The 13,782-nt window shown below is 44.1% G+C and overlaps 1 protein-coding gene across 1 annotated transcript in view; it reads right to left on the bottom strand.

The window, feature by feature from the left end:
- The window catches only part of LOC147683725 (von Willebrand factor A domain-containing protein 5A-like), a 752,535-nt gene that overhangs the window by 603,812 nt on the left and 134,941 nt on the right, over positions 1–13,782 (bottom strand). The gene's annotated exons all lie outside the window — the stretch shown is intronic.

Genomic DNA, 13,782 nt, shown 5'->3' with positions numbered 1-13,782 from the left:
CGCTCCCCTTGGGTCTAGAATAAATATTATAGATGTAGACATCCATTTTATGCGGGAATGTAAGGTGGATGCAAAGGATATTCTCAGAGGCTATATCTAACTGCTTTGCTAGGCACCCAAGATGGGCACCTACCCAGGTGATTAAGCCTACTGAGGATCTGCCCTTCCTTTCCCTCTTAACGCTTGCATCTTTACTATAGGAGGCAAACCCATCTTTTTGGATTCTCATAGTAAGCCAGGTTTCTTGAAAAAGACATATCACAGTACTCTATGAATTGGCTCCATTCCATACATTTGAGCTCCGAAGCAAACCCAGCGACATTCCATGAGAGTTCCCTCACTAAACATTTTGTTTGGCCCTATTTTCCATAGATTTGTTTCACAACCCCTCTAGATGACTCTCCTGGATTCACACTGGCCTCACAGGGACCCTGTCCTCCATATCTCCCAACCAGATCGCTGCTCGATCTAAAAGAGCCCTGAGCTTCCACCACATCATTCGTGACCAACACAGTGCCCCTCACTGGGTCTTGTTGGTGTTCATAGGGATACAGGCTAGTTGTTCGTATGGATACCTGCATAGGTGTGTTGGATTGCCCTATGTGTATATTGGGTGATGCTATAACAAAAATACTGAACCCTGCAGACAAAAGCCTGGCAATAGCACTGGAATTTATAGAAGACCAATTTCAGTTTTTTCTAATTAATCCAGTTGACCTATGGTTTCTAGATGGTATCTGAGTAGGTGTGCCTATATATTATAACTCATGCAACTAAATGATGAAAAATCAATTTTTTATTTTAAATCAATACGATACCTCCCTTGTGGTTACACTCTAAAAAAATTATTTGCATTAAAAACATTTAGATACATACATGTACACAATACAATTTTGATAAAAGATCCTCAAAAAGGAATTAAATATTTTACAAAAATTTAAAAACATTGACGCGGCGTTTCGGTGTGCAAACTTCTTATCCACCTTCAGCAGGACAAACCATTATAATTCTTAATCTTATGGGTTTCTTTGGAGATTATGATTCTTCAACTTCATAGTCGCAGAATGTACCCTGGTAGTTTATCTGGCTCCTTTATATGTAATCTGTTTATATTTGCTTATGAAAGGAAAACTGTACGTTGGAGCCACCGTTCAAAAGAGGTCCTTTTGGCTCCGTATGTTAATTACGGCAAACCCTGTCTTGTTCCTGAAAGCGTATATGTAATTTTCACAGTAGCTTATTCTTGATTAAAAAGGGATCTGGTCTCGTTATGGCGGCCTCCCTGCTCCAACGTGCGTATACCGTTGGAGCAGGGAGGCCGCCACAACGAGATCAGATCGCTTTTAAATCAAGAATAAGCTACTGTGAAAGATACATATACGCTTTCAGGAACAAGACAGGGTTTGCTGTAATTACGGAACCAAATGGACCTCTATTGAACGGTGGCTCGAACGTGCAGTTTTCCTTTCATCAGCAAATATAAACAGATTACATATAAAAAGGAGCCGGATAAACTACCAGGGTACATTCTGGGACTATGAAGTTGAAGAATCATAATCTCCAAAGAAACCCATAAGATTAAGAATTATAATTGATTGTCCTGATGAAGGTGGATAAGAAGTTTGCACACCGAAACGCCGCGTCAACTGTTTTTTAATTTTCGTAAAATATTTAATTCCTTTTTGAGGATCTTTTATCAAAATTGTATTGTGTACATGTATGTATCTAAATGTTTTTAACGCAACGACTTTTTTAGAGTGTAACCCAAAGGCAGGTATTGTATTTATTAAAATAAAAAAATGATTTTTCATCATTTAGTTGCATGAGAGTTATAATATATAGGCACACATACTCAGATACCATCTGGAAACCATAGGTCACCTAGATTAATTAGAAAAAAAATAAATTGGTCTTCTATAAATTCCAGTGCTATTGCCAGGCTTTTGTCTACAGGGTTCAGTATTTTTGTTATAGGTTATCTACCCCCTCCCTGTGAATCATATAGGGGTACCTTCCTTTCTCTGAGAGTATATTGGGTGATGCACCATGTTGGGGCTCATGGACTGGATCTGTACGCAGCTTGGGAGTAACTATTGTTATATCCCTACCCTCGGTGTTCAGTCCGTATTAATAGCTTTATTTCGATAAAAAACACATCTTAAAAGCTGTAGAACAAGAATAAATAAAGCTATATTATTAAAAACAGAATACATTTTGACGAATAGTAAATGTACCCATATCGACTGAATGGCAAAATTCATCAAAAACCTTATATTAAATAGTTAAAAATAACATTTACAGCGTAAGAATGGAAGAAAATGCAATCTGCAAAGGGCAGAAAACACATAGCAGCAAGAATACTTAGAGATTGGCATTCAAGGTTCTGGATCTAATATTCCAAGCCCATCTCAGGACTTTGGCCAAACCACACGCATAGAGGGCTCGTGCATCAGATCTTAAAATGCGCAACGCCACAAAGTGGCTGCGAGTACCCAACTCTCTGCAGAGTGGTTTAAGCCAACATTCCCTTGGTGCTTTGTAGGCTGGACAAACGAACATGACATGCGCAATTGACTTAAGATTAGCCTCACAATTCGGACAGGAGGCTGGTGTCTGGTAGGGAGCCTTCCATTGCGCAGTCAGCTCGCGAGTGAGGAGTGAACCTACCCTAAACTCAAAAAACAGAGTTCCGTCGTAAGGTTTTTGTATGACATCTAGATATGGTTCGTAGCAGGTAAAATGCTTGTGTTGCATGAACGCCTGTCAGCCTGCCTATTTTGGGATCAAGGAAACCCTTATTGCTAACCCAGGACCAGTAAGCCTTCGAGTTCTGCCTTTGGTGGAATGGGTCTGTTTACCCATGCCTCTTTATGGTCAAGATCATACAGTAGTGTTTTTAGGTCCTTCCACCATTTGATTTTATGCCACCCATCCATATTCATTATTTCACTTAGCCCCGCTGCATACTTTGACAGTTCTGGTGTCCGCCACAAACAAGCCCACAACAGGAGGGGGCGAAGTCTTGCTAGATCTCTAAATGAGTGGCACCCTAGATCTTGCAGTAAAGGCCTGGTGGGGGTCCTCGGGGAAGCATCATGAGCTCTTTTAAAAATGTATTTTCTGATCTCACAATTTGCTCTGAATCGGAAAAGCCACAGAGTTCGGCACCATAAAGGGCCGAACTCACTCCTCTGGCCTTATAGATTTCGATAGCGGGAGCAATAGGTTTACTTGTTGAAGAGCGGTGCTCTTTAAGTATTGCCCCAGCTACCCTTTTATGATTCAGGAGCATTTTTTGGTTGTAAGAACTCCAGAGCATAGAGTCGGAGATGCGAATACCCAGATAATCAAAAGTGGTGACCCTCGCTAACGGGACAGAATTTAGTGCTGGTGGGGTCCTAAGATTTTTGGGGGGATTCAGCACCAAATACTTTGTTTTCTCAGAATTATTGACCAGCCCTCTGTTGGTGCAAAATGACTGGAAGCTGTCCAAAAGACTCTGCAGGCCCCTCTGGGTCTTTGAGATGAGGAGGGTGTCATCGGTGAGCAGGAGGGTGGGAATTTTTTCGTCCGCCAGGGCTGGAGCATCAGATGGTATTCGCTGTAGATGTTAAACCACCCCATTCACAAAGAAAATAGGGTGGGAGCTAAAACGCAGCCCTGGCGGACTCCCCTGTTCACCGATATTCTGGTGGTCATCTGACCTTGAGAGCCCCATCTCACTTGGGCATAATTGCCTTCATGGAGGCGCACCAGCAGGTTTAGAATGTTCTTAGGGACACCCTGCTCAGCTAATACCTGCCACAGGTGCTCCTGAGGGACCAGGTCAAAGGCAGTCTTTAGGTCAATAAATGCGAGATAAAGACTGCCCTTGCCTATATGGACCACCTTGCAATGGAGGAGGAGTAGCCTAAACACCTGCTCGATTATTCCGGTACCAGCCCTAAAACCTGCTTTGTAGAGGACCCCATTTTTATCTGCCCATTCCAAGATCCTCTCCAACACCACCCTCCCAACAACCTTTTGTACTGAGTCAATCAGGCTTATTGGGCGATAATTAGCATGGTCGTCCCTGGCCCCCTTTTTGTAAATAGGGACGACCTCTGCTCCTTTCCAGGAGTCTGGAATCGGGGAGCAGTTATCGATGGCATTAATGAAGATGGTGATTAATTTCAACCATTTTGCGGGGTCTACCCGAAGGAGATCCCGAGGGATGCCATCTGGGCCTGCTGCCTTTGCTTGAACTATACCCCGAATGGTGGTTTCCACTTCCAATTCAGAGAAAGGGTAGCTGTTTAGTTCCCCCAGGCCTGCTCTAGGATCAATAGGTAGGCCTTCACATGGGACTTCCTCAGTTAGAATAAAGTTTCAGGAAGTGGTCATACCAGGTTTGGCTTGGGATTTAACAGGTAATTGATTTGCGGACAGGTCGCGTCTTAGTTCTAATCAGATTCCAGAATCGGCTGGCGTCCTTCTCCACACTGGCTGTTTTTAGAGCTTGCCAGTGCTGCTCTTCCCACTCTCTTAGCATTGGACACTGCCTCCTTATAGTCCCTTCTTGCTAACTGAATCACAGGGAGAGACTTGCTTTTGATGGCCGCGACCAGGGCATTTTTTTTGAGTCTACAGTTTTTCATATACCACATATTATCGTTTGGCTTCTCACGCGCTGGGGGAGCCCTGCTCCAGTGGTTGTACGGAAAAAAGTTCCCAGGGTACTGATAGTTTCATAAATTGAGAATCTTTTCAATAACATCTAGGTCCATAGAGGCCTCTCATTTCACCTAAATCCTCTACCAAGGTCTCTCTAATGCCATATCATTTCTTGTCATCCAGGACAACTCTATGGCATTTCAGATATCTACTACAATTTGAGGGAATTACTTCCCTTGTTGACATTGGGTTTCCTGTTTCTCTAGATCCGGAATTGGGCAACCACGAGGATTTTAAAGTTAAACATAATGGGTTATGGTCACTGTCAACTGTCAGTGTTATCACCATATCTATTAAGTCCCGCCACAGTTTGTAATTTAAAAGGATATAGTCAATTTGCGAGGAGCAATCTACCCTATTATAGGTATGTGCCCCTGTTGAATCAGACGGTGACCTGCCATTGAGAGTTCAACTGAACAGCCAATTTGGTCCACCTTTTTATCGGGAATACTCAGCGAGGGGATTCCCCGCTTCGCATCGTCCTCTTCAATGTCTAGCACATCCTCAGGAGCGAGAGGTTCGAAAGTACAATTGAAGGCTCCTGCTACCAGGATGTGAGAGTCGTGGGGACAATTGGAAAGTTCAGCTTCCAAGGATGCGACTATAGGAGATTCTGCTCCACCCTTTGTTCCTCAGACATAGATGTTAAACATTTCCAAAATTCTGCCTCCTTGATTCTCCCTGATAGTTAATCTTAACAGGTCAGGAGAGATACATTGGATCTGTTTCATTGTACAATCTAAGGGAATACTGATCCACACTAATAGGCCACCAGAGGGGCGCCCCTTCCCTTTTGATGGTGGTACTGCTGGAACGCAGTAGGACACAAAGCCTACTTTATGATGAGGTACCAAGCTCCATGTTCCTTGGAAGATACAAATGGTGTAGCCTTCAATAAAGCTGTTCCAATCTAGGAGGGGTAGTTTCTTAGAGAGGCCAGCTATGTTCCAGCAAAGGATCTTTAGGCTTGGGCTATCCCCTTTGGAGTGCCCCAACTCATTAGATAATTTAGTCTGGGCGCAATTAGGTTCCAAAGAACAGTTTGTAAAATGGGGGCTTACAACTATATGCCTGGAATCAGGGGCCATTCCAACAGAATGGGAAGATTCAGGTTGGGATGGCCTAACCTGGTTATGTGCTCACTGTAGGACAGTAGTGACAGTGGAGGCATTACCTATAAGAGCTGGTGCAGGGTCATGTGTGTGGACAGTTGGTGTTTGGGAAATTACTGTCAGTCAATCATGGTCTCTTAATTGCGACCCTCTGGATAGCTCAGTAAACTCATCCCTCGTGATTGTGCTAGAGGCCAATGGAGAATATCTAAATTGGATACCCAAAGTACCAGGAGGGCAAGTCCTGTACTCCAAAGCCAGTAAGCCCTCAGCCAAATGGGGGGTTGTCAACGTGAGCACAATAATGTCTAATCGTTGAGCTTGAGGAGAGTGCCTCATTGCCTTGATGTCCTCTTAATAACGAACGGCATGCCCTAACATGTCGGATCCAATGTATGAACTTATTACTTAATTAATACCCATATTCACCATCCATAGGCTAAGGAACATTAACCATGAAAATGGTCTGCTTCGAGGACATAGGACGGGGGAGGGCATCTGGCGAGATGGAAGCCTGGTGCTACTGCATTATGAAAAGGTGCCTGGGGTATAGAGGGAGATATTTCGGTGTGAATAGGCCCAGATGGAACACTGGTTTGCTTTCTGCTCTGCACCATTGCCGCAGTCTCACTGAATGGCACTGGCTTATGAGTTGGAATAATGCATGATGGTTGGTTTAGTGCAGAACATGTCCTGCCAACTTGTTTGGGACTTCTTGGCAATGAATTTGAGGACTGTGAGGCCGCTAAGTAGGTTTGTGAATTATGGTGCAACGCTAGTACTTCCACAGAGGTTCTTAGGTCTGAGACTAGAGCTTTTAGGTCCCTCACCTCTGTTAGCAAATTTATAATTGAAATCAGTTGGGATCCTATTGCTCGAATCTATTCCACCCTCCATTGGCGCATCAGTTAAAACTTCCGCTAAACCATGAATTGATGAGTCGTCTTGGAGAGCCGATTCATCAGCCAAAGCCGAAAACCGGTTAGAGCAGACTATAACGGTAGGCTCCAAGTGACTCAGCCTATGCTGTACCAAGGGCTGAGATGGTATCTGGGAGGGCAAAGGAATATCAGACGCGAGGCTGGGCTGTTTGTTACTAGTAGAGATGTTCGAACCAGACAGTTTGCGAAACATCTGGGGTATGTGTATATGGGTTAACTGGGAGAGTTTACCGGGTTCATTCATCTGTGTTGTAGTGGTATCTAAATTTACAGCTGTGTCTCCTAGCAACATACTTTCACAATCGTCAACAAGCGTTTCTATGCGGTCCATAACATCAATTTTAGACATCTTCTTGTTGTTTTTCTTTACTTTCTTTGCTTTCCTAGGGCCCTGTGTTATGTTCGTTCCTGGGCCCCCCACCCCCTGCCCCCTCCATAGCTTTCCTTTTACCCATAGAAATAGACCCAGGAGGACAATATATCAGTTCCAAGGTTCTTTGGGTTTGTGTAACTGTTAGAATGTAAAAAGTACCTTTAGAAACAGTCACAGGTTGGTGCAGTTCACTCCACCCGATGGCCGCTGACAAATGTAAGGGGGTGGCCCTGCCCTGGCTCTTTCTGGCTGTGACGGGCTTGGACTGGCCCACCCTTGGCCCGGGCTTCGCCCGCCGTGCGCATCCCGCAGAGTGAGAGGCGCGAGCCGCTCTTGAGGCGCTACTGGGGGGGATGGACTGAGCATGCAGTAACAGTAAAAGCATGAAGTAACAGTAAAACTTCACACACAAGCTCCACAGTGACAGGCCTGAGACATATTTAAAGGGCTAGTAGTATTTGATTTAGAGGCTCTGGGTATATGGTATACCACTTTACAAGGAACTTACACGTACATTAAATATGCCGAACAGGTGGGTATTATACCATGTTTAAGCACATATACTGTAGAGTTCGCCAAAAGTGGTAAGTGCTCAGAGTCCTAAAGCTGACAAAAAGAATTTGGCAAAAAGAGAAAGATGAAGGCAAAACGTTTGGGGTGACCCTTTGGAGAGGGACATTTTCCAACATCAACTTTCAAAATAATGTTACTTGTGTTGAAAACATTCTCGCGCGTAAGCCTCCACAAAAAGAACTGTCCCTTCATTATGTTTCTACATACTGGGGTGTCTTCACTAAAAATACTTTCCTTTTTGACTATCAAACCACATTTGCATGTAGTATGTGTAGGTTTTTTAGAATGGACTACTGTAACATCCTGTACCTTAAATTGCCAGACAGTAGATCAACCAAGTTGCAGTGAACACAGAATTCTGCAGTTTGTAATGTGGCACAACTAAAAAGTCACAAGCATGTCTCGCAAGACACAACTCAACTCTACTGGCACTGTTTACGCAGATCTTTCTAAACTCTGACTTATGCATGACATATACACGGACATCAAAAAGTCATGCTTAAGAGACAGTTTTTCTTCACCGGATGGAAGTACAACATCAACCACATGCTGCATCCCACCGGGATACCTTCATATGGGATGACCTCCCACAAGGAAGAGCTTACTCAACACACTGGGTACCTTAGAGCGTTCCCCCACCACAGTACGACTTAGCTGCTTCACTACCCAAAATGGGATGCCCTATTTCTTGGACAAGTACTACTACAAGGGCACCTGACAATCAACCACAAAACAAATCCTTGTATAATTCCTGATGACCCAAGCGAAGGAACAGAGGGGACTGACACTTCATAAAGGAAACCCATCAACTGCAATAGCGATGTTCTCACGAAACCAACTAAGGGGTGCAATATAAGGACAAATGGAACAGATCTATTCGAATTCCTCCAGATTACTATATAGGCTTCAGAACTTTAAATCAGGATAGAATAAGACATACTGGTTTCTGTATCAAATGAGTAGTTTCAAAATTATTCATTTCAAAACAATTGCGATTTTCTCGGTTAGAGAGTATTGTACGTTAAAAACTGAACTGTGTGTATATAAAAACATTTACTGCATAAGCTAAATATATGTAAGGATTTGGCATGCCAAGAAAGCAATTTATACCTAATAAGGGGAATGACCAGTCATATGGCACAGTACTGGTAATTTATGTTCCAAGGACTCTTTCTTCCCCTTGAGATTGTTGTGAAATAATTGTAAATTTAACCCTCAAAGAGTACATCTAACCTTATTGATAAGAGACCATTTTGAGCACTATTTTCCTGAAAGTAACATTTGCTCTAACACTAATCTATTAGTTGCAACTCGCTTCAAGAGAGCTTGTATTGGAAGGTACTAAGGCACTCCCTTAGCAGCCTGAGCCCTCACGTGTGCAATAATCTCTATACACTTCAGAACTATTTTCTTTCATCTGGCTTTTAGAAAAACGAAACATTTCTATTCTGCTTTTGCACCCTACCATACTTTTTCCTCCATTGGTTTTACACTCCTCTCTATATTTTAGTTTAGTCTAAAGGACATGTCAAGTTTTGCATTACACTGACCACCACATACCCCTCCCAGAAAAGTACCTCTGAGATGAACATCATGATTTACACTCAATAAATTAAATAAAAAAAGAAGCCCCCGTACCTTTGCCCTAGTAGACTTAAACATATGTTCTCTAAAATAAGGGTCAGAGGGAGGGAAACACTGCATTTCAAGCCAATTCAAAGGGACTAAAACCAGCAGGTCAAAATGTGCCTCAAAGGGCTCAATAGGATATACAAATCCTCCATCAAGAAGGCAAAAAGACCAACTCCCAGGGGATTGCAAACACCAAATGTCCAACAAAGGAAATTCCCACAATTCTCACTGAATTTAGCAACCCGGAGTGCATTCTCACAAAGACCGCCACTCTGAAGGCATGTGTACCGTCACTGCAGAGAGTCTTGTCAAAAAAAGCGGAGATGCTGGTAAAACACTGCAGAAGACACGTGGCTTATGGTCAACTCAGACCTACCTCAGGACTATGTACACTAGCAGGCGACACACCTATCGTTCTTCAATCAACTCAATTCAGGAAATGGTTCAAGGTAAAGGATTCAGCGGGCTCATCATCTGCCCTGCCATTTCCCCAAGTCCTTCAATGACATCCTACAAACAGCATTTTTCATTTCCACGAGTTCCTGCACGAGACGATCTTTGGCTATCTGACCCAATCACCCTCAATTTCTAAGCAATTCATTGGCCAACCAAGACCATAAATTCCACCTTCAAGGCGATCTGCATTACCCACTAAGCCATCCATGGCAAGAAATACGCTTTTATCTGCGGAAAACAGGATGAGCACATGCAGTTTCTCTTATGTTCCTTCATATCATCTCATATCTAAACATAGCTAAACCCTTGCACTGATCTCATCTGAGGTGCCTCAACCAGTCATTCCCAGCACCAAATTAATACCAACATAGGATATATTGTAAACTTACATCCTTCCAACCAAATACAACACCATCAGCATATTATCGCTCACTCTATGGCACACCAAGGTACAAGGACATAAAATGATAAGAGTCTAGTCATCACGCACATCAAAAGCACATCCCACATAGGTAAAACGAATCTGTGCCTTTCCACCCTATCACAATCAACCAAGTAATATGCTACCCATCTGCAATGAGCTACATTGTCTCTTCAGAGGTATGCCTATCTATATAAAGGGAACTACAATACAAAACACTACAACTACACCGCACAGCACCCAAACCAAATCACCCACATGCTCACAAAAGACTTTTAAACCTCAGCCCCATGTAATACCAACCACTATTTAGTAATGCTGCCATCCATCGTAGACCTCTACAAACACATCGCCGGAGTGGGATCCTCCCCACCACCCCCAGAGACCAATGTGGCAACTAGTTTTGTGATTCCCAAGATGCAGCCACCCTCAGTTTGTGCGGATTACCACCTGATTTACTAATCAACACGGAAATAAACATATACACCACAATTCTAACCCAGCGGCTCCGTCCCTTCCTACACAAGCTGGTCCACCCGGATCAATGTGGCTTCATGCCGGCACGTGGTACCAGACATTGCCTAAGATGCCTTTATCTCGCCCTAGCCCACTGCCATCTCCTTACATCCTACCAAACGCTCTTCCTTGTCAATTTCGAAAAAGCTTTTGACGCAGTAGACTGGCGATACCTGCATGACATCCTTCAGGCAATGGTCCTCGGACGCCAATTCCGATGCCTTGTCCAAGTCCTCTACTCCAATCCCAGTGCCAGAGTACTTACCAATGGAGCCCTCTCAAAGGCATTTCCAATTCAAATAGGCACAAGGCAGGGATGCCCCCTCATCTCTTCTTTTAGTGCTGGCAATGGAACCCTTAGCCTGCCTCGTTCGAGCCGACCACCTGGTCCAGGGATGGGCGTGGGGAAACCAGCATGTCGATGAAATCGCTCTGTATGCGGACGATGTCCTGCTTTTCCGGGCCAGACCCAGCCAACTCTGGTCCTGGATGCCTTCAGATACTCCACGCCTTCAAAAAAGTCTCAGGCCTTCAACTCAACCCAGCTAAATCTACACTTGTCCCCCTTCATCTCTCTAGGGAATGCTTCGAGTGGCAATCAACCATCCCCATCAGGAGTCAATCCTTCAAATATTTAGGGATATGGGCCGCTCTGCTTCCCAAGCTGGAATGGGCAGTGAACATTACCCCGCTCGTCAAAAAAGCCAAAGATGATCTCAAGCGCTGCCACACTCTACTACTTAACCCACTCAGAAGAGTGGCATTGTTCAAAATGATGATCCTTCCAAGCTTCTTGTACATCATTCAGAACACCACCTTCCACTTGCCACGCAATTGGTTTAAGGAGATGGACGGGGTGATCACGAGGTTTCTGTGGGGAGAGGGGGAGACCGCGCGTGGCCTTTGCCCGCTGCATGATCCCACCCTTTTACGGAGGCATGGGTATGACTCATCTCAACCTATACTACCTAGCCACCAGGCTCCTCGTCATTCAAGACTGGTTCACCGGGGGCTGTTCTGATCCAGCCTATAAAATGGAGCTCAAGGTTATGACTTCCCCCTAATACAGGCATACTTATACGTTAACACAATACCTATAGCGATACCGCCGATATACAGAGCAGTCCTGGTGGCCTGGCACACGGCCCTGGGACACACACGATGGGATAAACGACTGAGCCAACACACGCCTCTCTGGCAAGGCTTGTGGCTAAGAAAGGTGGTGACCCTCACAGAATTCAGACAATGGGATCACATAGGGATATCACTGCTAGGAGACGTTTGGGTAGGCGATCACATTAGGACATTCCAAAACCTGCAGAAACGCTACACCCTAAAAATCTCATAATTTTATAAAATATTTGCAACTTCGTCATGCCTAACGCTCACATCTCAGCAGGCACGTCAATCCCTGAATTCAGCCCACTAGAAGCTCAGGTCATGATGGGGAATCTGGGGAGGGGTAGGGCGTCTTAAATATACTGTACCCTGGTCAACAACAGCCTGGCAACCCTTGACCCGCTCTGTGCCCGCTGGGAGGGATGGCTGGGTCCCCTAGAGGAAGAGGTTTGGCGCAACGACCTTATGGCCCCCAAACCCATCACAACCTCCCCCAAACTTCGCCTCATTCAACTATACGATCTGCACACGGCCTACCTCACCCTAGCATGCCTACATAAGGCAGGGTTACGTCCCTCCCCAAATTGTACGCACTGCGGCCAAGAACCAGCAGATTTTTATCACACGATTAGGACATGCCCAAACCTTGCCCCATACTGCTTAACAAGAGTCGGAACTCACAGGTCTTGGACTGGTAGGTCCCCTACGATCCCATATGTCTGATCCTTGGGGTAATGGATGGCCTAGACGGCTCTAGATCGGATAAATTATTCCTTGGGGCAGCAGTTGCGTTGGCCAAACAAGATATTGCAGCTACTTGGCGCAGGTTAAACTCCCAAGCATAGCTAAATGGCACCGGGGAGTGGATTGGTGCGCCACAAAGGAAGAACGCCTATTCGAGGCTCGTGGGTACCCATCAAGTACAACATGGTCTGGTGGAAATGGCTAAATCAAGTGGAATAAATGTACCAAGGTGCACTCCTGTACACCTATGTAATGCTTTTATGTCTCGGTGGCTCATTCAACCAGTTATCTGTCGGTGTTCTAAATTAACTTCTGCTATGTCGACTTGTACCATTGACAAATGTCTTATGCTGTTAATGCGTTTGTTCCTAAAATCAATAAAATTGATCAAAATAAATGCTGCCATACAATTGAATAGATCTAACAATTAAAGCCGTCCACAGACCATAAATATCACCAACCATCTCAAGTCACGTGAGCAACCAACAAAATCAGGTCTGACAGTCCAAATGAGCATCCTTTCAAGAGTACCCATTCAACCACCAGTTTATCAATCCAACCTACTATCACATGATCATCATGATGTTCATCAAACCATAAAATTGCCCTAATATTCAAGACTCCTACCATTCAATGTCTGGCCACATGTGAATTAACTTTGGAGTACCAGTTTACCAGTAAACAAGGGAGGATGAAACCAGTGACCATATTAGCATTTGTCCCATTCCTAATAAAATAGAAAACATAAAAACTGAATAATAGACTTTCTGGCATATCAGCCATTCACTGCCACAAATGGAGATTCTGTATTTACAGATTGTTTAAACACAGATTCTAATATTACTGCAATATTGCTATGAAAAAGGCGCAGAAAGGTAACATTCAAGAACTATCCAGATACAATAATGGGGATTGCATGATGAATTTCTGCATATCAAATATGTTTCATAGATACTTTCAGCCGTGTGCTAGACATTTCACATTTGACCAGACTCTAGGCACAATTGTCCTATGTCTGCCTTTCATACATGGAAGCCAGCTATAAAGATGTTTTTACTGAACAGCAGCATTTAAGAGCCAAGTTGTCATTCTACAGGTTTTGAGATTGATCTAGTACCCTGTGGTGTTATATGTGCTGAGGGAGTTCAGTTGCACTGAGGCTCCTGGAAGCCTGCAGTGTTC

Source organism: Lissotriton vulgaris, chromosome 11 (genome assembly GCF_964263255.1).
Source record: "Lissotriton vulgaris chromosome 11, aLisVul1.2, whole genome shotgun sequence".
Classification (NCBI taxonomy): Eukaryota; Metazoa; Chordata; class Amphibia; order Caudata; family Salamandridae; genus Lissotriton; species Lissotriton vulgaris.
Note: the sequence above shows the minus strand (reverse complement) of the source record. Positions and strands in the feature narration are given on the sequence as shown.